The following is a 27133-nucleotide window of genomic DNA, read 5'->3' on the forward strand; positions in this document are numbered from 1 at the left end:
AGAAAATGTTGCTGCTGTCCTACACTTCTGCTTTTCCCTGGCCAACCATTTCTGATTGCTGCCAGCCAGGCAGACCTTTGATCTCCCCACCTTGCGGCTGTGTTTTTATCACTAGCTGAAGTTGGGACAGGGCAATTAAAACTCACGCTGGCAATACAGTAGGAAAAGAAGGTGGTAGGAGAGCAGTAGTAGAAGGAGGAGTGGTTGAAGAGCAAAAAAGTAGTAATTTCCATAACCTTTCTAGGAGAAACTGGGACTTGATTGTTGTTGTTGTTTAAATGATAGCAGGAAAATATTTGCCGTGATGAGAGATGAACTTTATGTAAGAATGATGTCTACAGATACGCACTGTGGTCAAGCCACCTGGTGTTTAGACTTCTTTATTGTGCCAGGTTACAACAGTGCAATCCATTTCAGATCAGATGTTTTGCTTTCTTACTTTTTAGACACAATTTTCTTGCTCATTCTGGTGGGAGGGCATGTTGCAATGAACTTGAAGCTGCTGCCTCTTCTAGCCTGACCTTTGGAGCATTCAGTCAACAACTCAGCAAACAGCTGCTGCATCCCTCCTCATGGTTCTCATGATGGAAAAGCTCACCTTATGTTTTACCACCCATGTTTATGGAGGTGAAAAACTATGCCAGCTTGTTGTCTTCTTGCTTTGTATTTAGTTTCTTCTTTGGATTGAGAACATAAGGAGGAAAAATTACTTGGACAGACCTGGTCTGAGAACAAGGCACCTAGGTTTTCCCTCTGATAATAGGCTGCTGAAGAAAAAGTTATCTCCAAATCAAACATCGATGTCAATGGTGCTCTATGGTGGACAAAAAGAGACCTCAGTGTTACCATGTGGCATTGGTGTTTTCAGATTAAGATGGAGGGATTAAGGAATTTTACTCAGCAATTTGAGGTGCTTTGTTAAGAATGGAGGAGATTTGAGCTGCTTTGTTCTCAAACCACATGTTAGTGAAAAAGCAAACAGGCACTTAATCCTGACAGACAGCAGAACTTGACATCAGTTTGTCCCTGGAGAGGTGACCAGGAGTTCCCTACGCCCAGCTAAAATGGTTGTCCTTTCTTTCTTTCTTTCTTAGGAGCCCCATACCAACCCTCAAACACAGCGTTGCACACCTCCATGCACCATGCCTAACTGCTGCAGGTCTCTGCAGGGGCCTTATGCTCCCCAAGAAGGGTTAGCATTTAAAATATGCACAAGGTGCCAAAATGGTTACTGAATAGGGCTAAAGTATGTTCTAACTTAAGGTCATGCCTTTAGTCTTAAACAAGACCATGCCAGAAAAGAAAAAAAAAAGAGCTGATAATTTTCCTGTTTGGGACTTTGGCTGGTTTCCTGTAACAATAAAAAATATAGCAGTCGACATATAGACAGCTGAGTATATACATGCTTGTATACTGCCCTCTGACACAAACATTAATGTCTTATATAGATCTTTGAGGTTCTTTTAAACATCTAGTTACATTTTAAGGTCATGTCCTCAGAGGTCATTGATGTAAGTGTATTTGTAGAAAGAAACAAACAGCTCATTGAATTTGGTTTCCCATTTTAACATACATCAGTTAAATTAAATACGCAATGTTATAATGTCTGGCAACAAACCCATTTTCTGATGTATAAAATTTGACTTTTCCCCTCTGTGTTTATGTCATAGCTAATACACAAAGATAAAGTGCATATACTATACTCTGCATATTTACTGAACTTCAGCAAGTCACTAAGAGCCAGTACTCAAACCAAATTAGAATCACCGGATTTATAAAACACCCTTTTAAACTAATCTTATTATATTAAAAAGGAACTCTAGGCTGATGCAAAACCAATCAATAACTTACGCTTCCCACTGTGGAGTAAATATCAACTATCCCTTTCTAATTTTAGTGTTTTGCCACCATTGTAAACCTGTTGTGAAAAGCTGCCCTGGTGCATTACTTAAATAAACAGTGTAAATGCACCCAAACAAGAATAATCTTGGTGCATGCTTATTTTCTCTGCAGGCACTGAGTATGAGGGGGGTCTTAGTTTTGTAAAGGGATCTACTCTAGGTAATTCAATTGATCTTCCAATTTGTCTGTATTACATTTGCAGCAGGAATTAAATATTTTTGGCATGATCCTGCAGTCACCTATTAACCCATATGACTCAATTTTGGTGAAAGGATTGGAAAAGCAGTGTTGGGGTTTTTTTAAATGTTTGTATTCTGAAAAAATCTCCCATCTTCCTTCCAAAACTGCAGTTGTTTGTGAATAGTCCATAACCTGTGCAGGGCTGATTAAGTGCTTTTTGCTCTTCCAAGTTTCCAGAGAACAATAGAAAAAATTAGTTATGTTTTGAGAGCTGGGACACTCAAAACTTGACCTCCCTCTCTTAAATTATCATATGGGAAATTAAATTGTTAATATATAACTTCAAGAGTCTTAATAGTATCACCATTTATTCCTTGTAAACAGCACAGGAAACCTGGCAATGGTGTAGTAGGTTCCGAATAAGAGAATAGCAATTTACTAATTCCCTGGTAAAGACTAACAGAGTTCCCAAACACAGCTTTGGCACACTGCTTAATTCAGTTGCTCCATGCTTCTATGAAGGTTTATTGACTATATAAGGATCAAATAAGGGGTAAGCTGAAATCAGAAACACAGTATTCATTCATTTAACTCTGCTATAGTAGAGCAAATTCAGGGTGACTCAAGGGACACAATGTCTTGTAAAACATATGTACTTAATATAAGGGTCATAAAACTTATTAAATTAAAAGCTAGGTTAAAAATAGGAAGAAAATTTATGCTGCTGTCTAAAACAGCAATAATTTCCCTTTGGCCTTTCCCTTTCCAACTAAAATGGGTTCTAGTTTTTTTTAAAAAATAGTCAACTGGTAAAATCTTCATTCTTCACAAGCAAATGCAAGTCACTCTACCAGGTGAATTGTATGAGTAATAATATAGGACAATAAATAGAGAAGGGGGGCTGCTGCCAGCTGGAAAGATATATTGCATCACTGTTGACCACACATGAAAACCTGTAGGCCTCCATTTACTATTTGGGAAGGAACAGTGGGTCACTTTTGGTCAACAGAGCACAATGGAAAGCTTTTTTGGCCATGAACTGTTAAAAGCAGGCTGATAAAAGCAAAAATTCCCTTTCATTACTTTACAAAAATGCCCCATTGGTGGTGGGATGCCAGCCAGGACCCTCTTTCCCTGGCTATTCAATCATAGGGGATGTAAGAAGACCCTGTTGTGTGAATGTTGAAGAGTTACTTGAACCAGTGCTCCAGGGGCTGTGAGACACCAAGAATCCCCTCCCGTCCTTGACAGACGTATCAGCAAAAACAAAGTGCTTGGATGAAGTCAATGTAATTATCCTGCAGTCCTGCAGAATGACAGCAGAATTTAGCTCCTTCGATCAAGGCAACCATTTTCTATTAGAGATGTTGGGGGGTGGGGTAGGGTGGAAATAAAATGTTGTGACCTAAATCCTCCTCTCTAACCTCTAAGAAATCAAAGTGAGGCTGGACCATCCTTGACTCATGACACTATCCAGACCATTCCTAGCTCAGAGAACCCTGTAATGTTTGCTCAATGGCATAAGCTGTTAAAGAAGGATGTGCAAAGCTAGTGTGTGCTGGAATTTAATGGGTTTTTTTCCAGCCCTTTCTGGTCTCTGAAACCACATCATCATGATTTTTCCGTTGTTTTCTGAATTAAAAAGAAATAAATCCTAGAATGCTGAAATTGTTTACTTTTTAGATACCACCTTTTCTGCATTGGTCAAGGTGAGCTTGTTCCTCACTCATGCCATCTGTTTTGTCATGCTTTCCCATTCCCTGCTGCCTTGCCATGTGAGAGAGCACTGGTCAGGACAAAGGCCGTCATTTTTGGGGTGTTTTTGCATCATGGAATAACACAAGCAGCCTTGACTTCCATCCCCTGTGTGCTATGAATGTTTGGGGATTTTTTTTTGCATGCTGTTTAAACAATTCTGTGCCCAAATCCGTCACCCGTGACCCCATTAAGTTGCATTAATCACACGGGGATGCCCATCAGGCCTAACCCCATCATTTCCTGAGGAATTTTCCCCTGATTTACTTAATAGCTCTCAAGTGCTAAGCGGGAGACCTCCGGGTGCTGTTCCCTCTGCATGTTGGGTTACTGGCATTTATACTGTTTTAAATAAACAGTGTTCTGCAGGCACACTTGTTTTGAAATATAAACTTCTGGGCAGAAGAAGCTAGTTCACATCAGAGCCAGATTGGTAGTGATTTGGCTTTCCCCAGCAGAGGGGAAGAGGTCAGGCTTTTATTTTGGGGAAAAAATAATAACTTCCTCAAATAATAGCTAGGACTTCTCCCCAAGTGATAGCTGGGACTTCACCCCCCTAGGAAGAAGTAACGCCTGAAGCCAAAGTGCTGGCTGTTCACGGGGGTGCTTTGCTAAGGAAGGTATGGTAGCATCCCTGCAATGCGGTCCTGGGACACCACAAAGGGTGTCCGGTACTTACCATGATGTCCAGCTCCATGGACCATGGCTTTTATGTCTTCCTCACCCCTGTCTTCTGATGTGGATGTGTTGGCCCATTACATTCATGTTAAAAAGATTTCAGGATGGTAAAGGCACTGCCCTTTTCCTGCCTATCCTGCCAGCTTGCTTGCCTACTCCACTGCCCATGAAACGGTTTAACTTCTGGGGTGGGAACCATGAAAAGGTGAGGGAGGTTTATGTCCTCTTGGACAAGGGTCTTCTGTGTGATTCAGTGTTCTTGGGTTTTTATCATCTCTCTCTAAATTGAGGGTGGTTTTAGAGAGGTGAAGGTAGGAAGGATAATCATGAGTATCCTTTGTTTCTTTCTAGGACCTTCTATGTGGTTATTGTAAGTCATTAGACGCTGGCAGTAATGAGGTCCCATGATGGGCTAACCAAGAGTGGACATTGGCAGTGGTGGCAGCTTGCTGGGACAGTAATGGGACAGCTAACCTAAAGGTCATTGCAGTTTCCCAATAATACTGGGTTGGATTTGGGCTACCTGAGGTAGAGCTGCCCTGCCAGAAGGAAACTCTAAGCAAAGTTGCAAAGTGGTGTTTACAAAATGGTTGTCCAAGAAGTACAAGAAGATGATCCTTCACACTTGGTGTGACCAGGTATGACTTTGTGCATAAATATAAAAAACATTTACACATATGGTTTTTGCCCTGTGGTTGGCTGCCATTTAAGGGAAGTTCTTTACTGTGAGGGTGATGAGGCACTGGAACCGGTTGCCCAAGGAAGTTGTGAATGTTCCACCCCTAGTGGTGTTCAACGCCAGGTTGGACAGAGCCTTGGGCAACATGGTCTAGTGTGAGATGTCCCTGCCCATGGCAGGGGAGTTGGAACTAGATGATCTTAAGGTCCTTTCCAACCCTGACTATTTTATGATTCTATGATTCTAAGTGAAAATGCAGCAAGGGGAAGGTTGTTCTTCTTTTTGGATCACCACTATGCTAGTGTTGTATCCTCAATTTTCCATTTGGTCTTCCACAAAAGACACTAAGCTTGGTAGCACAGTCTGCAGCCAGTGAAATTAATGTAAGTATTTTATGAGGGAAACTGGAACTAGATGATCTTCATTCTATGATTCTATGAAACATTTACCCCACACAGTGTCTTGCACAGTATGTTACCTTCTTGAAAGAGAGCTCAGCTTGATCCCCAGCCTCCGAGCAGCACCTTGTCCTGGCATTTGTAGGAGGATGTATTTTAGAGCTGACCTTTCTAGGATTACAGCATATTCACATGCACCGTGAATCAGTGCTGTTTCTTTCTCCTTTCTCTTTTACGGAGGTGAGGCACTGTGGTAGAGAATGGGAGCCCTCTCTGACCTGCCACATCACTGTCCTCTTAAACTCCAGAGTCAATTTATTAAGTGAATGAGATGAAACAACATCCAGTTGTTTCACTCTCTTTGGTACTTCTCAATAGCCAGCATTGTCTAAAATGAAGTCTTGCCTGCCCCGTGGTACCTCAGGAGGAGGTTTTTAATGGTGGTCCTGGTGAAGCCAGGTGGGTGGTGTGGGTGCTTTCATATTTATCAGATCAGAGGTGACATGTCAAAACAAGGTGTTCAAGCTTCTGAAAAGATGGTTGTTTGAGAGCCCTGGAGCTGGGCTATAATATGAATAGTTTGTCCAAGGGAAGGGTCACCAATTAATTAGCAGTTTTATTTAACAAAAAAAATTAAACTGGCAGCCCTTCTGAAATTTAAGCACATTGTTCATGGTGTAATTATAGATGAAATATTAGAGAAGTGGACTAATTACACACAATGCACTTGAGCCCAATTAAAATAGCATCTGCAGTGAACATAGGGGTATTCTCTTTCTCTAATAAGAAATACTTTCTTAACAACAGAAAATAAAATAGCTAAATTGGATATGCAGTTGAGATTATAAATATCCTATTAGCATATAAAATGAGGATTAACCTTATTTAATCACTGCTTGCTTGATCATCAAAAGTCATGTTTCACCTCTATAATGTAGCTGTATCCTCTCTGAAAAAAAAAAAAAAAGAAAAGAAAAAGCAGCATATTAATAAATTTAGCTAATTAGGTGCTTTTTCTCATCTGCTCAACAGAGGTTGTGAAGCAAACTGGCTGCCCCTAACCGCTTGGCTTTTCCTCATCTTATGATGTGCAGTTTAAGCTCATTTCCAGGCAAGACCTATTGGTGAAGATGTAGGGCTTAACACATAGATTTGTGTGTGGAGTTCTGGCCTGTACGGCTTGGTGGGAGCAATCATATCAAAGGGGTCTTTGAGTTGTGAAGGTGATGGGGAGGAGAAAAGAGATGGGGAAGAGGAAAATGACTTAAATTATGGATTTTATCCCCTGCAAAATAAAGCTCTGCCTAAATATCACCATGCCAGGGCCCATTCTAATTTAGCTCAGTGACTCAGGGGGTCGGGCTGACTTGGTTTACCATGGGTCTGTCACCACTGGTGTCCCTGAAAGCCAGCTGGCGCTCGAAGGATGCTGTGCTCCCAGCGCGGCAGGGAGAGGTGCTATCCGCCAGCTGGCGACCTGGCTGTGCGAAAGCTGGCCAAGGGTGCTGGAGCACGAATGAAATGGTCCGACCTCCAACCTCCTCTATAAATATTCAGCTGATCTGCTATGCAAAAAAGGACAGCAGCTCTAAGCAAGACGAGGGCTTCAAATCTATTATTTTGGAATATTTTTTGGCCATGCTCTATAGGAAATGAGTCCTGCAGTATACTGCCTGCTATATCGGAGGATTGCCTAAGAGGTTTCAGAGCTGGTCTTATTTACAGAGCATTTTTTCCTCTGGCTCCATCATGCTGCCCCTCTGCCAGGTCTCTGTAAGGCAGAAAATAGGGGCAAAGCAACTGTGGGGCAGGAGAAATCCTATGAAATATATGCACAGTTTGATCTAAACCCACACAGCTCTGCTTCCTTGTTGTGTCCTGTTTCCATTAGTGTCCGTGTGAGTTTTCCTGGCACGAGGGCCAGTGGCTGATAGCTTGCAGAAGCTGAGTTTTAAATGTGCCTGTTGAAGTATTCCCAGAGGAAAGGCTTGAGCAATACCATTCCTGCTGGGCTGAAGCAGGGCCCTGCAGCACTGAGAGCACACATTCAAGGGCTATAGCTGTAATACGGGCTCTAGGCTCCCTGGCTTCAGGTGAATGTTATGACCTGTGACACAACCCCAGCCCAGGGACTGCTTCAGCTTTTCTTTGACTGTGTATGTTTAGCTTTGATCCAAGTGGACCTTGCTATCCAAAATACTCCCCAAAACCCAACCCAAAATGAGCCCAAGTGCAGTCTCTCAAAATACTTGATACTGTAATGCTTAAAATGAACAAAGTGGTTGTCTCAGCTGTACCAATTGTGCAAATGGGGATGAAGGCATAGAAAGTTTCGTATTTGTTTGCAGCTCCTCTTTGTGAATTGTCCCCACCGAGCTACACTGAAGCATCAGCTGGCCCCTGTCCTGACCCTGGGCAGAAGTGTGAATTTTCCCCTCTCTAACCACAAGCGCTAGTCAAGTGCACCGAGGGACGGTGGGTTTATTTATTGTATTCAAGGAGCCACAATTGGATGTTTCGCAACAAACTGGGCTCAGCCTGTGATTTACAGTAATGGGGAAGAGCACTCTGCTGGCATGGCCCTGGTGTTGCCAAGTCTTGTGATGGTTGCAATGATTTTTCCTTATTGCCACAGTGCCTGGAGCAAAGTGTTCATAAGCGTTTCAGCTTTTTTTTGTGTGTGTTGGTAGTGGCAGTGGAAGGCTTTGTTTTCTTGTATTAAGAGCAGATTTCCATCCCTTAGGGCAGAACAGAAAAGCTTGGAAGCATGTTCTCAGTGTCCCCACAAAGACTCAAAAGGCAGTAGGATTTTTTTTTCTTAATTTCTTATTTTTTTTAAAGGAACCCCCAATTTGTTTTCCCACAATTGGTTTAAGTCACTCTGGCATGAGTTCATTTCCTTTCTTGCCTGATTCATGGATGCTGGAGATGGGCAGTAGTACCAGAAACAGCTACCTCCAAGCAGCTCCTGCTGAGCTCTGCAAGGCAGGAGATGGGGGGACGCTACTGAAATAGGTTTGCAGATGGGTTTGGGCTGACGCAGTAGACATGCACCTTTTGTTGTTCTTGTCTTTAAAACTCATTTACTACTTATGGTTTTAGGACGTAATGTCAATTTTTCTCTTACCTGGTAGAATTAAAGGAAGTGAATCCCCCATGGCAGGGAGTTTGGAACTAAATGATTTTTAAGGTCCCTTCTAACCCAAACCATTCCATGATTCTATAAATGTGAATGTAGCTCAAAATATTAAAATCAAGTTGATGGTGGTCCTGTTTCAGTTATCTTCAAAACTCCCAGCGACTCCTGGCAGTGGCACAGGCCACCTTCTCATTTGTGGCCTGCCACTTTCCCCCTCCTTTGCTTTTGGTTCTAGAAATCACATTCAACTAAACCCTTCAGAGAAACACGGGAGGCAAATTGAAAGTGACTGGGAATAAAATAGACTTTGCCATGCAGGGGGGATTCAAGGTGTTGTACTGTCAGGGAGGGCTGTGGGTGAAGTGACTGAATCCAGAAACATATGGAGAACGGAAAGGTCTGTGGGTGAACATAACATCAAAAAAACATGAAATAAAGTCAGCTACCCAGTAGAAACGCAAGTTCAGGGACTCCGCTGCAAGGGAACTAAGGGAAATACAAAAGGGAATGCGAAACATTTTCCTGGCTTTCATGGCTATTCATACCATGAGAAATCTCTCTTTGGGCTCGCGTTTTAAATTGTTTATGTTTTATTTCACTGCTGCTGTACCCTTAAATCATGGTAATATTCCTGAGCATAGAAAAGATAACATGGGGGACTCTAGTTTCAGTGGCAGGAGAGTAACACTCTGCTTTCAGCATAGCTGCAGCCAAAATCCTTCTTTTCCCCCCACCACATCCTGGGCATCGATGCACTAGGCAAACTCAACACTAACAGCAGCTTCTTGCTTTGTCAATCAGGCCAGAGTTAAACCAAAACAAAGCTGGCAATTGACTTTTATCCACTTACATCCAATTAAGAGGAACTCTCGGCTCCTCATGAGTTGTTATTCCCTGCAAAGAGAGAAAGTTTGGAAAACAAAAATCCCCAAGTGCCACAAAAATGTTAGGTTTTGATCTGACCTCCCAACAAACAGCAGCTTCCCTTCAAAGAGGTTATTCATCTTGCTTCCCACTTAGCCATCAAAAATGAAGCGGCTAGATTTCCAGAAGCGCTCAGCAGCCGGCAGCTCCCTTCAAGATCCTTTCTCCTGCATGCTCAGACCCTGCAGCAAAAGGAGATGCTCCTCCTTCTGCACCCTAGCAGGCGGGGGGTGTGTGTGTGTGTGTGTGTGTGTGTGAATTCTGGCCACCTCATTAAGATGCCTAAATCAGGCTTGAACTTGTTTGCAAGCCTAGCTCTGGCCACCATGGTTGGTGGTGGCTTCTGATCATCCCCTCCAGTTGCGCAGGGGAGGTTTACACGGCAATTCAGCCTTGCCTTGGAGTTGCTACAATACGGGTGAAGGGTCCCATTGCGACACAGGGTCATTTTTATGGGCGAAAGCAGAAGCCAAGATGCTTCAGCAGTGGAAGGGGGAGGAATAGGTCTTTTCCGAGAAGATCAAAGGAGCGGAGAAGGAGGGGGCTGACTTTCGACTAGAGGAGAATAGGGCTCATCCTACTGCCTCCACGTTGTAATTCATGGCTTGTTTTTGAGACTCATCATATGATTTCTGCTATAATGGGGGAGGGAGGACTTGGTTAACTGTAAATGAGTATTACTTCAAGCGCTCTGAGGAAATATGTTCTTCCCCCGTAGAGCCCATACATTATTTCCACGTAGTTACAGGGCCTCACATTTCCTGGAACTATCATCCAGACCTTAATTCTCCTCACACGACATCCCTTCAAAATTGTGAAGCTCTCTTAATCAACCTTTGTATCAGCGGCAAATTTGCAGTATGACCTAATTTGAAAGATGTCTCAAAGTGCTGACTCAAAGGGTTGGTGAATAAAGGCCGGTCATTGCCGCTGTGACACTAATGTGATGCAAACCAAAATCGAGTTGCATCAGCTGAACATTAGTTTGCAAAAAATATTAGTGATTGAAGCCACTTGCTGGTGATCTTTTATTTATACTTACGAGATTTATACTTTTTGGGGTCTGAAACAGCTCTAAAACCAACTTCTGGCAGAGAGGCACGAAGACTCTTTAATGGTGAAAAATCCCAGTCGGATCTATACATCTAAGCTGCATCATTTGCACTTCATAATCTCCTCTCTTTTATAGAGCAGGAGGCAGACACATTATTTTAGAACTTTTATTAAAATATTTATACAGCAACAGATGAAAATCCTCATCCTAATATGTCACTTTGCATTTTTCGGTTACGTTCCAAGTCTTTATCTTTTTTCCTTCTCTAATTGAAATGCAGCGATACTCCTTCATTCTCTGGATAAGTAACTGTCTTAAAATGACTAGCAATTAGTTTGGGACTCAAAGAAGTAAAAAGACAAGAAGAGATTTGGGCCAGAAAGTATATGGGGACAAAAAGTCCCTTAAAAAGAAAAAAAAAAAAAAAAAAAAAAAAAAATCGCAACATAGTTTAACTTCTCAAAAAAGTGAGGATAAATTGTTGAGCTTTTTGTTAGGATTTTTTTTGGGCATCGTTTAAATGATTTTTTTTTCTTTAGCTTCTCTTTTCCATGCTTTCTTAAGGAAACTTCTTTGTGCGAGGACAACGTGGCTAGAGAGGAGCAGAGTGCATTTCTTAGTTGGTTTGTCAAATATTGGCTGCTAATTAACACTCAGAAGAGTTACTTAAGAATCAAGGGTCTAGGGATAAACCAACTCAGCAGGAACCGTTTTTCCCTGTGGGTTTATTTATTTATTTATCTATTTATTTTAATTTTTAAATTGAAATGTCAATAATGCAAATTGTCTAATATGCGCTGATAAAACATCTATGACTTTGCACCAAAGTGGCTGAAAACCAGGCACACACACAGAGAGAACAAGAGAGACAGGCCATTAATTCAAAATTTAGAGGACCAATAAGTTTTTGATAGCGATGGGTTACTGTGCTAATGATTATTTAACTCGCTTCATGTTGGGTTAAGTATGTATGGCTATGTAAAGTGTAAAGCCTTATTGAAGTGCGACAATGAGACTTTTGCCTCTGAAATGTTATATTCAAAGCCAGGGGCAGGAAAGTGGCGAGATTATAAAAAGCAGTTACTATATGATAGCACATTTCAAGCATTTGTGAAGCAGAAGCTGCTATGGTTAAAGAAGCAAATTTTGTTACTGCAGGAAAAAACCCCCAACATACACAAACCCAAAATACTTCTACATTTCCCCTTCGCTGCTTCTTAGGAGCTATTTTAGCATGGCTGTGTTTATTGATGATTGCAAGCACAGAACGGGGAGCATGACTGATGTTTTACCTTGCTGGTTATTCTCCTAATTCTTCTCATACTTTTTCTTTGGTTTATCATTATTTTTTTTTCTTTTTTATTTTATTTAATTTTATTTTATTTTATTTTATTTTATTTTATTTTATTTTATTTTATTTTATTTTATTTTATATTTTTCTTGAGTGTGTATTTCCACAATATAAGATGCCGAGGGGTTTGAGGTTTGTTTGTGTCTTTTGAGCTTGAAGAGACATCTGTACATGTTATTCAGTAAAATACTGATCATTCTTTTTCAAGTAAAAGGCAATGCCACTTTAAAGTAGAGGAGAGAAAGCTAAAAAAAAAAAAAAAGGTAATAGCAATAGATTAAAAAAAAATAGCAATAGATTAAAAAAAAAAAATAGCAATAGATGTTTGACTCCCTGTAAATGATTTTCAGACCTTTTTTTTTAGTCCATCATTCTTCAAGTACAGTGATGTTTGGGAATTATTTATTTATTTATTTATTTATTTAGTATTTCTAAAGGGATTGCACTTGCTAAACCCCTCATTTCAGGTTGTTAAAGCTTTATGCGGTGGATTCCTTAGCAATAGTGTGTAAGTACTGCCATTTGTGAATATTTTGTGTCCTTCAGCCCTCCTAGGAAGGTGTAAGTAGGAATGCTCTAAACCTTGTAATTGTTGCCTATGGGGAGAGGATGGCAAAGTAATGTCTAATGATCTGGAAGCTACCTGGCATTCGGAGACAAATACTAAACATTAGATATATATATATATACACACACACATATATATAAAAAGAGATTTTTTTTCCTAAAAAAAGAAGCAAAAAAAAGCAACGAAAATTTATGACCTTAACATTCCTTCAGGGTCAAGCAATTTATCAAATTCTCTCACTTTCTGGTTTCAATTACACAGCTATTGTGGAAGGAACTTATTTTAGCAGGTTCATTTGCCTCAGTAGGGAATACAGGACTTTGGCCTAATGCTTCACCTTTAGTGCAGGCCATTTGAGCCTTAGAACAAATACCAATCATCACTCTTTGGGAAAAAAAAAAAGATCTGCATCGGCGTGGCCTATTGGAATGGGGTTTCTGTCAAGGTAAACGGTTGTCGGCAATGACTGTGGTAGAGTGGCGATAAATCCCATTTTATTGCTGAAAAATTCCAGCTTCTCTCCATGCCTGACAGCTCCCCACATTCTCGTACCCATTTGGGCAATTTCTGCACTATGTCCATCTGGTTCTTATTACCTCTCAACCTGCCAGTGTCTGATCCAGAAAAAGTGCAGGTCAAAAACAGGCGAAAGAAACCTAGGTGATGGACAAAACAGAAAGAGAGTGATTGAGAGACCGAGCTGCGCTCCCCCTTCCTCCCTCCCCAGCAGAAAAACAAACTAGATTTGAGGGGGATAAACCATTTAAGGGAGGTTGCTAGCTTAATTGTGAAGTTGCCAGCAATATCCTTACAATAGAAAATTAAATAGGTAATAATCTACACACTCCGAGCTTCAATAACACCACCAAATATTTGATATTTGAGCAGGACACTAGTGACACCTGCCTAAATAAAGCATTTCAGGAGAAATGGGAAAAGTCAAGACTTCAAACCCTCAGTTGTGGGAGTCCTGATGCGCTCATTTCATCTACAGCCTTTCCACTGTGCACCTTTGGCATTCAGGAGGGTGAGAATTGCCTCCAAAGAATCACTCGAGGTTGCAAATTGTTGCAGGAGGTGCACCAAAGTGTAAATAAATTTTAATTTGAAAAAATAAAATAAACTAGGTTAGACTAGCTTCCTGTGATAGAAAAGAGAAAATAAAGAAAAATCTTCCTTTTCGTGCAAGTTTTTTGCATGCTGCTGAATCCAGACCTACTTTAAGAAGTTCAGTTTCTTCCCAAAACCTCCTATAATAAGTAGAGAGAATATCTGGCCATTTTTTTGATTAAAAAACCCCCAAACAAACAAAAAATTAGTCCAGGACAACTGAACTGTTCTTAAGTCAAAACAAAAAAGAAAAATAAATTGGAGCACTTGTTCTTATCCCAGTTAAAATGATATTGTGTGGTCAAGGACCCACTAGTGCTATCAGGAGACATGGCCTCGTCTACCAACTCAATCTCCTCCTTCAAGGGAGCCCTGTGAGTTTAATTGCAGTTCCTGTATTTATTCTACCTGAAACACCTCATATTCCACCCAAAACTCTGCTTGCTGCATCTTTTTCCTCAGAAGACCACCACTGCTCTGGGCCTATGATCTCATGTTAGCTTTACACAGCCTCTTCCCCCATTTCCTGAAGACGTAAGGGAAATTAAACCCAACTTTTTGGAGCTGTCTCCTATTCTAAAGGCCTCATCAAATTCTCAACAGCAGGAAATTTGGAGCATGCCCTACAGTCCGTTTTGTGACCCTTTTTGGGCATCTCACATTGGGCATCTCATATACAGTAGGACATGCTGATGGGTGTATGGTGTGATCTAGCACTGAAAGACTGGACATTGTGATTGTGGTCTTATGTTAGGAATTACATGCCCCTGGCTTGTAGGAACATGTTGTCTTCCAGAAGCTTGGGCCGGGGCTCCATCAGTGAAACAAAAAATGGGCGTATGGTTTCCAATGGAGTTGCAGGAACTTGTTGGCATTGAACAAGGAGAGAGGACAGAAGCTTAGGAGAAAGCAAAAGGTGGGGAGAGTTCAAGTTCTTACTCCAGAATGGGTCACCTAAAAATGCCACATGTAAAACGCAACATCCAGCTTACCACCTGCCCTTGCAACTTCTCCCTCTGCTGTTGGTGTATCCATTTAAAATAAGAATTCAGGGGGTTTTGCTTTAATGGAAAAAGTCTTCCTCCCTGTTACCTTTTGGTGTCAGTAATGGCACTGAGAAATCTGACTGCATATGGTTAGTGTTTGCTTGCATTTGTCATGTGTTATAGAATTAGATTTTTTAAAGTATTATTTTCTGCACAGCTTTTTGTTCAGTCGTGGGGGGACACTATGCAGATTTATATACTAAGCTATAGGAGCATGTTCTGAAATGCCTACAAAAGCCTTTGCTGGATGAACCGCTCTCAACCACCCCATTCGCTTTGCATGCGAAGCCATTGAAAACAAAAGAGGCTGACAACAGGGGAAGCCCCAACTTCGACAATAAAAATATGTCAGCATGAAAATGGTTAATGGTGAGTATTATAGCTTCAAAAGAGCCCATTGGCTACCCCTAAAGGATGCCCTGCAATTGTTAAACTCATCAGATGCAACTACCCCTCCTCAGCTAGTCCTTACATTTGTCTGGCTAACAGTAAAAAAATACTATAATAAATCGGTAACATATGTTGCCAGACAAGAATAAGTGATATAAATAAAGAGTCAAGAGACATAGCCCCTCAAGAACAATGTGTAAAGATTTAAACTTTCAATGTATTAGTTAAGCTAGGAACATTTTAGAAGTAACTTGAAAGCGGTGTACTGTTTGTTTATATCATTCCTTCTCTTTTTTATTTTTTTTCTTTTTTTCTTTTTTCTTCTCTTCAGATTGCATTTTAAATCAAAATGTTCTCCATGACTGACTGCTTTGCAGCACTAGGGTAAGTTCCATTTTTACACAGCTTAAACAAAAAATATGCCTAAGAAATCTATGACAGAAAGGCATTTTGTTGGGTTTTGGTTTAGGAAATAAACATGATGTTCTTGGGAAGACAGCCTCTTTTTTTTTTTTCTTTTTTTTTCTTCTTTTTCTTTTTTTAAATCTAAATATATGAAATTGTGCATTTGCAAACAGAGCTACTATCAAAGCCAATTCTTCGTGAAGGTGACAAGTTACCCAACTTGTGATAAATTAGCAGTAGCAGCCTTAAAAAAGAAAGTATAAACCAAAATACACTTTGAGACTTGGCTGGCTATTTTATTTATCTTTTTCTTTTATTGAGACATCCTTTGAAAAATGGCATAAAATAAACAGTTTTACAAAGCAACAATATAATCAATTTCTAAACGAGAAGATAAATCACGGATTTCATTAACTGCTGGTAGCCAATTTAAATTGTAGTCTTGTCCATAATGTCTATCTATCTATGTATGTCCAAGTTATATTAAAAACCTTTAAATGGCTTTGTAATATCAGGTACATCTAGCTATTATAATAATTAATGATACTGTTTTATAAATCAATATATGTATTCTTGATAAATTCATATCCAGTTAATGGTGTAATTTAAATAAAAAATTAATGTAATAAAGGACATACTGGAATAGGCAGGAAATCTTTAAAGGTTAAGAGGCAAATTTGTCTAAATTCTTTTCTTTGTACCTATTTTTTGAGAAAGCCTCCATTGAAATTCAGCTGATAGCAGGCTGGCTCTTCAGATCGCATTCTCACCATTAGTTTCGTATTAAGAGCGCTCGGTGAGTTTTTGCAGCCAAAGGAAAGGGAAAGCTCCTTCAGCGAAGTGAATACTTACTGCCCTGGTTTCTCATCCTGCTGCAAAACTGCAAACAAAAAAATAAATCACTCAGTGTTTGGCCAGAAAAAGAAATGGTAAAAATGCTCTCTTTTTTAAACCACTCCCTATTGATTCTATATTTGTATGATTACAAGGATATTTTGCTTATTCTGTACAGTGTCATTAAAAAAGGTAAGATATGAATATTTTGTTCCAGGCATGAAGTGCATTTAGAGGAACATGGAAACCCTGCAGACTGTTCAGTGTAATAAAAAGCTGTTCTTTATCTCTTGTTTTAAATACAGTTAATCCTGTTTATTCAGCAAACACATCTAAGAGCAACATGGAGGAAAACAGAAAAAAAAAAGAAAAAGCTGAAAATTGCCTTTTTGTATTTGCAGTGGTGAGAAACCGTGGCTCTGTTCGTTTGCTTTTATTTATAGTCAGTAACCACAAAATGTATCTCTAACAATAACAGGGGATTTTAATAGGCAATATTAATTGTTCTTCCCCTAACTTTTGATCTTAAATGTTTCAAACAAAAGCCTGCTGCCTGTTTATACACCAAATTTGTTTGAAGAATATCTTTTTGAAATGATGCAAAACATGACACTTTGTCATCCGTACTGACATGGTACAGAAATGTCATTTAATCCATCGAGCGATTTATTTTTTTTGGAGTAGTTTTTTTTTTCTGAACATTGCTCTGCCTTATTTAGAGCAGCAGCGATCTGCACAGTTTCTTTTGACACTGATGGGTATTTCAAACCCCTTATGCCGAGGGGAGGGAGGGAGAAAAAGGAATTTGCTGCCAGTCACAGCAGCGATGCGGCTCCATAAGCCATTGCTTATTTGCTAAAAGTTTACATTTCAAATGAGCTTGAAATTTAAAGGTGGGTTATCTTGATGCTGGGGCTGCATTTAGGAATGGAGGGAGAAAACAGAGTGAGGATGATTACTCTCGTGTGTTAAAGTCTTCTGGAGTATTAGTAATATAGCCATTTAGAATGTATTTTGTTTTTCGATGCAGCTAGAAGTAGGAGATACGCAGCCGTTTCTAGGAGGCTTAATTTAGGCTTTATAGGAAAAACATCAAACAGCAGCTTACAGTAACTCACTGAAATACATTACACGTTTTAAATATCTTCATTTGGAACCCTGCGTTATTCCCGCCCCCCCCCATTCCCTCCCTCCTGGGATCACTAACGTGCCTCTCCCCAGACAAAGCAAGGACAAGCCCCATCCTTAAAAATTATCTGCCTTACAGATCACATTCCCAGGCATGTTCCCCGGTTTTTATTACCGCGGATAACCTCTTAATGCTATCACAATTTTATACTTGTTAAGTGGACATCTTCCGTATATTTAACTGCAAACAAAGTGACTTCATTTTGGGGGGTGGAAGGAAGGAGAAATGCTTTGGGATGATTAGAAACATAAGTTTCTATCTTCTGTCACACGAGCCTATCAATTATTCAAAACCCTACTAAATTTATATGCCTGTTCCTAAAACGTTGTTTGCACTCGTTCCCTGGGAAGATGGAGGCAGCTGATAATTTGGCTAAATTATGCGTTTGAGCCCAATGGTTACAAATGAAAGACTTGAATTTGGTAGATTTATTTGCTGCTGCTGAAATTTCTTGGTGGCAATGATTCGGACTGAGTCCTTCAGGGAACAAATCAAGGGGTGAGGTGGTGCCCACAGGTATTTAGGTGGACCAAACCGCATCACTACAGATAAAAATGACGCATCAGTGAGTTGGTGGGAGGTTTTGTTGGTTGGATAGGGACTGGATACAGGGGGAAAAGGGCCTAGAGCAGCCCCCAAGGTGCTGCATGTCCCAGGTAGCCATTACCTGAGTGTAAAGACCAATAAAGGGGAAATCATTGCTATTATAAGATGAGCTGTTAAGGATGCAGGGTGGCTGACACTGGGTTGGGCAGTGTGCAATGTGCTCGCCCCCAACCTGTGCTTTGACCATCCCTGATGCATCCCGGCTGCTGAGATGGTGTAAGATATCCCCCTTTCTCAGCAGTGTCAGGGTGTGATTGGCAGCAAGTCTCTGCTGAGTGTGTGTGTCCTGCCATGCGCACCAGGCGCAGGACGTGAAGGGGGAGTTTTTGTAATTTTCTATTTTTTTTTAAATAGATGGGGTCTGACAAACAACGCCGCCTCTCCGCAAAGCATTGTGAGCAGCAGCCCTCTGCAGCAGCAAACAACCCTCTGCTTGCTTTATCAGTGGCAGAACCTCCTTTCCTAGAGGAAATGATATTTTTGTGAAGATAATTCGGCTGATATTGCGATAGCTCAGGGGGGCAAAAAGCTGTGGACCCCGCAGGCTGCTGCACTTGGGGTGGTTTCTGGTGCTGGGCATGAGAGCAAGAGAAGAAGAGTTGAAAGAAATGCTGCTGACTATGAAAAATGAAAGAATAAAATAAAATCCACCCAACAGAAACACCACCCTTTCTCTTGCAATGACAGTTGGTAATTGCTGAAACACAGAGAGCCTTAAGGGGGAAAAAAATATAAAGAATTTAATTTATATATAGAAACCAAAACATTTCAGGCAAACAGAAAGCAAATTGCACAAGCCCTTGTGCTGTCGTTGTGTGTCGCCCCCCTCCTGGCCCCCCCTCCGGGTGCTGCCTCTGAAGTCGCGCTGCTAAGAAATGTATTCCCATTTTTACAACTCTGGCATAAAGGCAGGCAAGTGGGAATGGAGAGGAAAAAAAAACAAACCCAAAACAAAGGACGTGCGAGTGCTTTCATTTATTTTGATAATCCTCCTCCTGCTCCAGAGCGTTTTGCTGTCTTTGTCAAAGTGAATGACAACAATTTGGCCAACTCTCTCTGAGCTGCACTCAACAGTGACAGGCAAATTATCAGAGGCCCTGCACTCCTTATTATCAGAGGAGAAGTCATCAGGAGGACGTGCGGAGGATCCCTCTCCCCTGTCACTATTTGTCAGTGGGACAAGGGCCACTGCTATGGGTAGCTGACAGGTAATTTCAACAATAACAATTACTCCTATTACTGGTGTCATAAACAATTCGCCCAAGGCATGACAATAGCAAAGCTTTATAATTCAATGCCATATAAATAAATGCCAGCAGGTAACAAGTAATTTAGCTCCAATCAGGCCTTGGCCCTGGCATTAATATTGTTATTGCAAGAAAATGGAAAATTGAAAAAATTCAATATGTTAATGAATTAAGAGGGGTTCAAAGGCTAAGGGTGGGGAGGAGTGATCAGGCCGGGGTGGGGGGAGGCAAAAACCAAAAGCAAGAGAGACAAAATCTTGCTTTCAGAACCGGCACAACACTTGTATTGGTACAACCTTCTAACTAGTTTTTGATACAAAATGTGGTCTTGCTATGCTGTCTTTCAGGTCAGGGCAAAACACATGCAGGAACCTGAATCCCACCCCTTGCCTCCACATACCACACTGTGAACAACGTGCATGAAAAAAAAGTAAACTGAATTTAATAGCTTTATTATAAACAGAATCGTATTTGAAATGTTATGCAAGACATAGATTTAACAAAGGTTAAAGGTTTATTTGCAACTCCGTTGCTTTATTGTCCACTTCTTGCATTCCTTTAATCTTTTTTAAACAAGCTCTGTTAAATCATTGATTCTCTATTCATCAAGACAAGATTTTATTGTACTTTTTCTCTCCCCAAATGCCCTTCATAGGCCACAACACCCCCAACCCTCCTATGAAAATGATGATCAGCAGCAAACGAGCCAGAGTCCAGTATCTCCAAGTCCAACTTCTTGATCAACCCAATTTGCAATTTTACTATTTGTCCAGCAAGACAATGTGGCATCGGGCTGACAGCAGTAAAAGAATTTGAAAATCTCTAATTAGGAGAGCTGCGGAGCAATTAACGCATGTCAAATTTCACTTCATCAAGTGCCACTCTAATTTTCCCACTAAAAATTAATGGACTTTTTTTTTTTTTGTATGTGTGTGTGTGTGTGTGTCCCCTCAAGGCAATGTTGATTCAAATCTGCTCAAGATGCAGCGTTGCACAGCTAAGCATCTTCTTGATTACAACCCGCCACACTTCTAACTGCTTTCATTCTCACTGCCACAGATACTTTGTCAACAGTCAAATTACGCCATGCTGATAACAATGCATAATGGTCTTCCTCAAAGGAGGCTCCTGTCATGGAGCAGCCTTTCATAAAACCCGACCGGTTTCTTCTCCGGGAAATAGATCTGGCTGAAAAAAATGAAGTGTTGTGGTTTCAGCATCGGTTGCAATGTCATTTTTTTCCTTCTCTTTTCTTTTTTTTTCTTCTCCCCCTCATGCAATAATTTATTTATTTTTGAGCTCATCTGAAATTATAGCAGAGAACTGTTTGAAGAGCTATACAGAATGGAAAATATTTATCGTCACTGTTTGTGCAGGCTTTGCTTAACCACTTTCGTCCAAGACATTTTCAAGAGCAACATCCTCCTTCCAATACCACTCATTTCTTTTTTCTTCCCCTTTTTTTTTCCGCCCTTTTCCTTAAGGTACAGGGCAGCATCCTGCACTCTTTGCATAAGCACAAGCCCCGCTGACGTCAATGGGAGTTTTGCCGGAGCAAGAGCTGCACGCCTTGGCCCGCTGTTATAAACACATTGGGACTTTCTCTTTTAATGGATGGTATTTAGATCCTGCACAGGGCTTGTTTAACATGCACGTTTGCCAGAGTCCTCAAACATCGTGGGGCATGCAAGACAAATTGCCTTTTTGTCAGAGCAGCGTGGAGGGCAGAAAATAAAGCACTGACCTTCCCCAGCTAGTTTTTACCTTCCACTAAACCCTAACCCTATCCTGTCCCCCCCGCCACCTTTTTCTGGGTGATCAGTAACAGCAAAAGCCAGAGGGTGTCATGCAGTAGGATTTCCAACAAGTGAAAGTAGAATTAATAACATACTTCAAAGATTATTTTTGTTTTTTTTCCTTTAAGTTTCCTAGTTTCAATACAGTTTTCTGCTTACAAACTTGGGGAGAAGAAGGGTTAGCACACACAGCCTTCGGCTATCACTGGACTTTCTGCTGTTAACCACCCCAATGGTATGGGTAGGGCACATATGCCTTGGTGTGTGTGCAGCTGTGTATGCTATAAAACAAAGCCAAAACCACACATTGCCTTTGATCTGAGCCATCTTTCCATCAATAACTTCTCTCTTGCCACAGATAAATGACCGATGTTGCAGTGCCAGGTAAAGTGGGTCCTGCTCCACTCGATTTCCTATATCCTCCCCATTTATATCCACCCCCTCCCCTCTAGGCATTAACATTTTGTAATTAACTCTCTCCGGCATATTTAGAAATGTGAGATTTGGGGTATTTGGTTACTGAAGTCTGGATATTCCCCTCTTTGTGTCCTACAGCTAGGATAGAGGAATGAGTCTTCCTCTAACAACACAGCATGGTGCATGCGCGATCCTCAAGCATCCCCAGACCGACGGCACGGCAGCCACTGGGCCTGCAGGTTAATACATGTGTAAGTGCACTTTCTTTCCTTCATGTCCTTCCTTAAGCTTTAAAAATTATAGCGTTGCTTTTAAACAAAGCAGAGATTATATACTTTGCCTCAACACCCCCTCCTCTTTTTTTTTTTTCTTTTTTGGGGGGGAGAACACCAGAAAAATGATGTCATAAAAATAATAGATAAAGCCATAATTTAAAGAAAGAAAGAAAAAATGTGATTATATAATACATCCTGCAGTAATCAATTTTACCTCCAATATCTGCTTTTGTTTTCAAAATGCTAAATAAACAATACATAATGCATCCCTCATCAGCCAAAACCATGAGGGCTCTGTGCTCAAATAACAGGAAACATATTCAATTTTCCTAACAGAAGACAGTTCATTAAGCTGTGCCACATCAAATAAAACTTTAATTTCTCCAGCATCAGAGTCGCAATGAAAGCAATTGAGGAAGATGAGCCATATGGTACTTCTATCAGCAAACACATATTGCTCATTCCCCCAAAGTTTTCTAATTCTGCTCCCCAGACCTGTGTAATATAGATAATGTGCTCTGAGCGCAGCAACCATGAGCTATCTGGTGTACACTTCTAATACTGTATTTAATGGGAAATAATGAATCATAAAAGCCTGCAGAAGACGGCTTTTGCTAACCTAAATCTCAGCTGTAATTTCATTGTTCTGTGCCTAAGATGCTGTTTGCCCTTTTCAAACAACAGCAGTTGAACATAATTATGTTGCTAGAAACCTGGGCTGCAAAAAGAAAGCCTTCCTAATATCACCAAGTTTTTATTAACTCTTGAAATCCTGAGCTTGGGGCAACCACGGGCAGAGAGTTTAGAACCCTAAAACTCTCTATCAGGTTTTAGGGTTCATTAAAGCACACATATGTGTATATGCTGATTTCCAGCGCGTAGCCCCACAAATTAAATTCATGACTCTCACATCGGGCCAAAAACGCAACAGGAGAAGTCTATGAGAAATTAGGAAATCTTTTTGACATCGGGAAATCCGACACTTGCCTGCTCTAACGTCTGTAAGTGCCAAAGCCATAGAACCTAGTAAAAGGGAGATTTTTTTTTCTAAAGGTAAGTCTATTTTTCTTCTTCTTGCCAGACATAAAAATTGTGGTTAGTGCCTTGAGTAAAGGGCCCTCTAAACTTTATACTGTTTATGCTCTGTTTATAAATCTGTAATGATATCATAAGGTTAAAAGTTAAACAGTACTGTATTTTCTCTGCTTTTTTCTCCTCTGCCTCTTAGAAAGTAACCTGTGTATCTCCAAGACAGTATCGGGGTTGTTTCCTGAAGAAGCCTATAGGTAAAGAGACATTCATACATTCACACGGGAGGATTCATAAAGGCAGGATGAGAATATAAAGGTATTATTTTGACATGACAAGCCCTGCTTGGAAAATGTCTTCGACTCATCCAAAGTAAGCCTCTTTCTTTCCTCCCTTCCCCGTCCTCCGTCCCCAAAATACAGGGCTAATTTAAAACATTGTCTAGATATGCTACTTATACATATTGAAAACATATTTTAGTGGCTGTGTTTGTTTTGGCAATATATGAACCAAAAAAAAAAAGCCAATTAAATTAAAAAGAGCGACTTTTAAAAGGTAGAGATTGCCTTTTAAAAGCTTATTAAAATCAGCATGTTAGATGTCTGTCTTTGAATTAGCTCAGAGGCTTGATTGCTTTCATTAAAGCTGCCTGTTTGGGTGCTGCTTGGTGAATGTTCAAGTCTGTTTCCCCCCGCCCCGAGCTGCTTCTCGCTACTTGTCAGCTTGGATTTTCCCTCCAAATTTGAAAGCAAAACTGATTTTTTTTTAGAGAAGCAACAGCCACCCTCCCTTGCAAAACACAACAAAAAACACCAGCAACCCGAGCCAGAGAGAGACCAACAGGTAAAAAAAAACCACTAAAAAATAGCTAAAAAGAAGAAAAGACACCCCCAGAACACCCACCCTAACCAAACCAACCCCCCCCCAAAAACTCCACCCAAAGCCACCAAAAACCCCAAGCCATCACATTGCTCATAGCCCATGAATGCCTTAAAAACAAATGTTTAAACAGGTTTTTTTTTTCTTGAAGCGGCGGGCAGAAAACCTCTGCATGCTCCAATGGGTTACAATAACAATGCTCTATTGCAATGTAAAACAAGCTGGAGGAGAAAAAGGTGCTTTTTGTTACCATTTTATCAAAGCTGTTCATCTTCTAGCTGCAGGCAGCATTTTGCTGGAATTGCAGATATTTCTCTGTCCGGGCTCCTTTGTTTGTGCATCTCATTTGCATATATTTATCTCCAGCTGAGGGTGCTTTCAGCTCATTAAGGCCTCCCCTCGCATTATTTCATAAGCCAGCTGCTAGGAGGGATTTCACCTGTGGTGACTGAGAAAAGAGGGGTGAAAAAACCAAATTCTTCATTAAAAAAAAAAAAAAACCAACAACCAACAACCAAGGAAATCTTCTGACTCTCTTCCCCTATAAATGGGCACCATTTGTGTTAAACAGCCTCTTGTCATGATAGATGCCTCCTGGGGTCAGGGGGGAAAGTTGATTTGAAGGTCAGCAGTAAAACAACAGACAAACCAGACGCCAAACTGGTTCCTTAGCTGTCGGTGGGAGCAGCGGTACAACCAGGTCTTGAACCTTTTTCAACCTCTAATAAAACAGGGGAAGAATCTGAAGTGGAGCAACCAGGCCCCAGAGGAAAAAAAAAAAAAACCAAACCCACAAATAATATCAATATCGAGCAGCAACGGGAAACAACAGGGCAGCTCTCAGCATTACGGGCACGCTGCTATTGTTTCAAGAGCCAGGGAATTAATTCCACTTATTTATTTAAGGCGTGTCAACTCGCTGCCTAAACCTGTTTCGGTGTCAAGATGAATAAAACTTTTATGGCTCATAAAATAGAGCCATTCATCTCAATGGTCTTTGTGGTGCCTGGGTTGGTTTTTTTTCCCTTCTCCTCCTGGCAGGCTGAGCTGGGCCGAAATCTTGGCGTCCCGGCGCTACCAGCTCACTCATAGGAGCAAAGACAGTTTGGACGGGGCATTGCGAGCTAAACTTCTGGGTTTGATTACAAATGGTGAACGTTAATTCATCATAATCACGTGAAAAAGCCTCTCCCCACCCCCCCCCCCCTTTACCCCCATCCTAAAACCTACGATGAATTTACGTCATCTATATGGAGCTTTGGACCAACAGGTAATAAAATACAATAAAGCGTGCTTTTTATCAGGAAAAAAAAAGTCCCATTAATTATAGTTCATGACTACTCTAAACCAAATGTTCAAATAGTAGTTGGAAATGATGCATAAAATCTCAGCATGTTCTGATAGGTTATAGAGTCAGTGGTTTATTGCAATGTAAAACAAGCCACAGGAAGAGAGGGTGGTTTTGTTTACCATTTTCATCAAAGCTGTTCATCATGTTGATATACTTATGCTATATCGTGACCCCTACATACGTTGCATTTCATTTATTTATTTTCCAGGTTGTTGCCACTTTTGCTGCCTTTGCTTTGAAGAAGTCAAGTAATTCTCTGGCCCCTTTGAAATATGTCTCATCTGCACCGAATTTCTGCCAACCAACCAACCCATAGATACGGACATAAGAAAAATTTATTATCATCGAGTCAGGTTTTCTTTTTACTTAATCTGAGGCAATTAGTACCTGAATAAACACAGACTAAGTAATCTACCTCCTCAAAAGGTAATTAGACTTGAAAAGCACTGTTCAGCTCTACCCAAGGAAAGCACAGCTCTGATTAAAACACTTTGGAGATTCGCTTTCATCCCTATTGCCTTTTGCCCCGGAAAACCTTTTATAAAATCCCTATAACTTTTAATTTTTCCCCATACCAAACCTGAGGGCCACTCTTGGCCATTGCTGCCCTCTTCCACCTCCTCAAATCTTTAACCCCGCTTCTCATTTTTCTTTGCCTCTAATCTAATCGCTAATTCCTTGGCTTGGCCAAATAGTTAAAAATGTTAAGTGCTGCTTGCAATTCCTGCTGCCTCCCCCTCGTATCTGTCTCTGTTTATGGAATGGGCCCTGGTTTCCTCCTGCTCTTGTTCAGCTGTAGGTCTGCAGGTCAGGAGACTGTAAATACACACAGAGCTGCCCCAACCCATAAATCTGAGCAAAGGGCAGCCTTATATATTCAGATAAGGGATGCAAGGCAGGGGGTGGAGGGGGATGGAAGAAAAGAAATGGAAGAGAACAGGCAGACTCTGTGGTGAAGGAGGCACTTCGCTAGTGACAAAACCTGAGGTGCCAGCAGGCACTGGGGGTAAGCTCTGCAGGACAGAGAAAGGAAAGCTCTGCTACCTTGCAGGATGTGCCTGTGAGAGATGAATCTGAAATGTCTGCCCTTCTCCCACTCCTCCTTGTTTATATATAAATCATTACAAAATGCATTTTATTACTTTTGGGGCAACGAAATTAAACAAGAGATTTTCGATGGCTTTCTCTTCTCCAGACTTTTGTTGGTCTATTCCCTTCCCCCCCATTTTATTTCCAGCACCTCTGAAGCTTTCAAGGGAACAGTCCCCCCTGTTATTGCTTCTCAGTTCCAAGGTCTTAGAATAAATAACATTGTTATTACTCACTTCACCAATTTCCAAGAAGAAATATTGCTGCAGCAAATGCAAGCAGCACTAATATTTGCAAAGTGATAAATGGATTGTTACATACCTTCCAGTCTGTGTGGCCTCCAGCCATCCTCTGGCCAGCTACATCCCTCCTTGGGGCAGGAGGGAGGGTGCCTTTGAACTTAGCAGGGTCCAGACACTCAGTGCCTTCCACAAGAGCCTGCCCCCAGTCCCTTCTCTTGCCCTCGGATGGAGATATGATTTTTAATGGTTAATGATTTTTAATTATTTTTATCCACGCTGGGGATAGTACTGGCATGGGGAAGAGCAGGATCCACATACTGGCACCAAGCAGCCAAAAGTGAAGATGCTTTTGGCACAACGATTTTGGTGAGGTTTGTTAGTGCTGGGTGCTGCAGGGAGAGGAGTGAGAGGCTTGGGAGGTCCCTGCGGAGTAGAAGGTGCCCCACTGCCCTCCCTAACCCTTGCTGGTGCGGGGTACCCCATGTCCAATATCATAGCAAAAGCCACCTGCCCTTCACTGGTTGCCAGTGATGAGATTAATTTTATTTAAAACAAAATCTCCAAATCAAATTATTCCTGGGATGCAAGTCAAGCTGAAAA

General features: G+C 41.0%; 2 long non-coding RNA genes across 3 annotated transcripts in view; one reads left to right on the plus strand and one right to left on the minus strand.

Annotated features, from left to right (window-relative positions):
• The first annotated feature begins 15270 nt into the window (after positions 1–15270).
• LOC115609862 lies at positions 15271–26386 on the plus strand. 2 transcript variants are annotated; one of them, XR_003992014.1, is made up of 4 exons: positions 15271–15558; positions 21807–21919; positions 23172–23344; positions 25411–26386. It is a non-coding gene; the product is annotated as an uncharacterized LOC115609862 (long non-coding RNA). The 2 variants fall into 2 exon arrangements; XR_003992015.1 differs by lacking the exons at positions 15271–15558; positions 21807–21919 and adding an exon at positions 22909–22996.
• LOC115609864 overlaps positions 20383–27133 on the minus strand; it is a 30517-nt gene continuing 23766 nt past the window's right edge. Inside the window, exons 3-4 of the long non-coding RNA XR_003992018.1 lie at positions 24102–24299; positions 20383–20643 (exon numbers count right to left, since the gene is read on the minus strand). This is a non-coding gene — a long non-coding RNA (uncharacterized LOC115609864). The remainder of the gene's footprint in view (positions 20644–24101; positions 24300–27133) is intronic.

This window comes from Strigops habroptila, chromosome 6 (assembly GCF_004027225.2).
Source record: "Strigops habroptila isolate Jane chromosome 6, bStrHab1.2.pri, whole genome shotgun sequence".
Lineage (NCBI taxonomy): Eukaryota > Metazoa > Chordata > Aves > Psittaciformes > Psittacidae > Strigops > Strigops habroptila.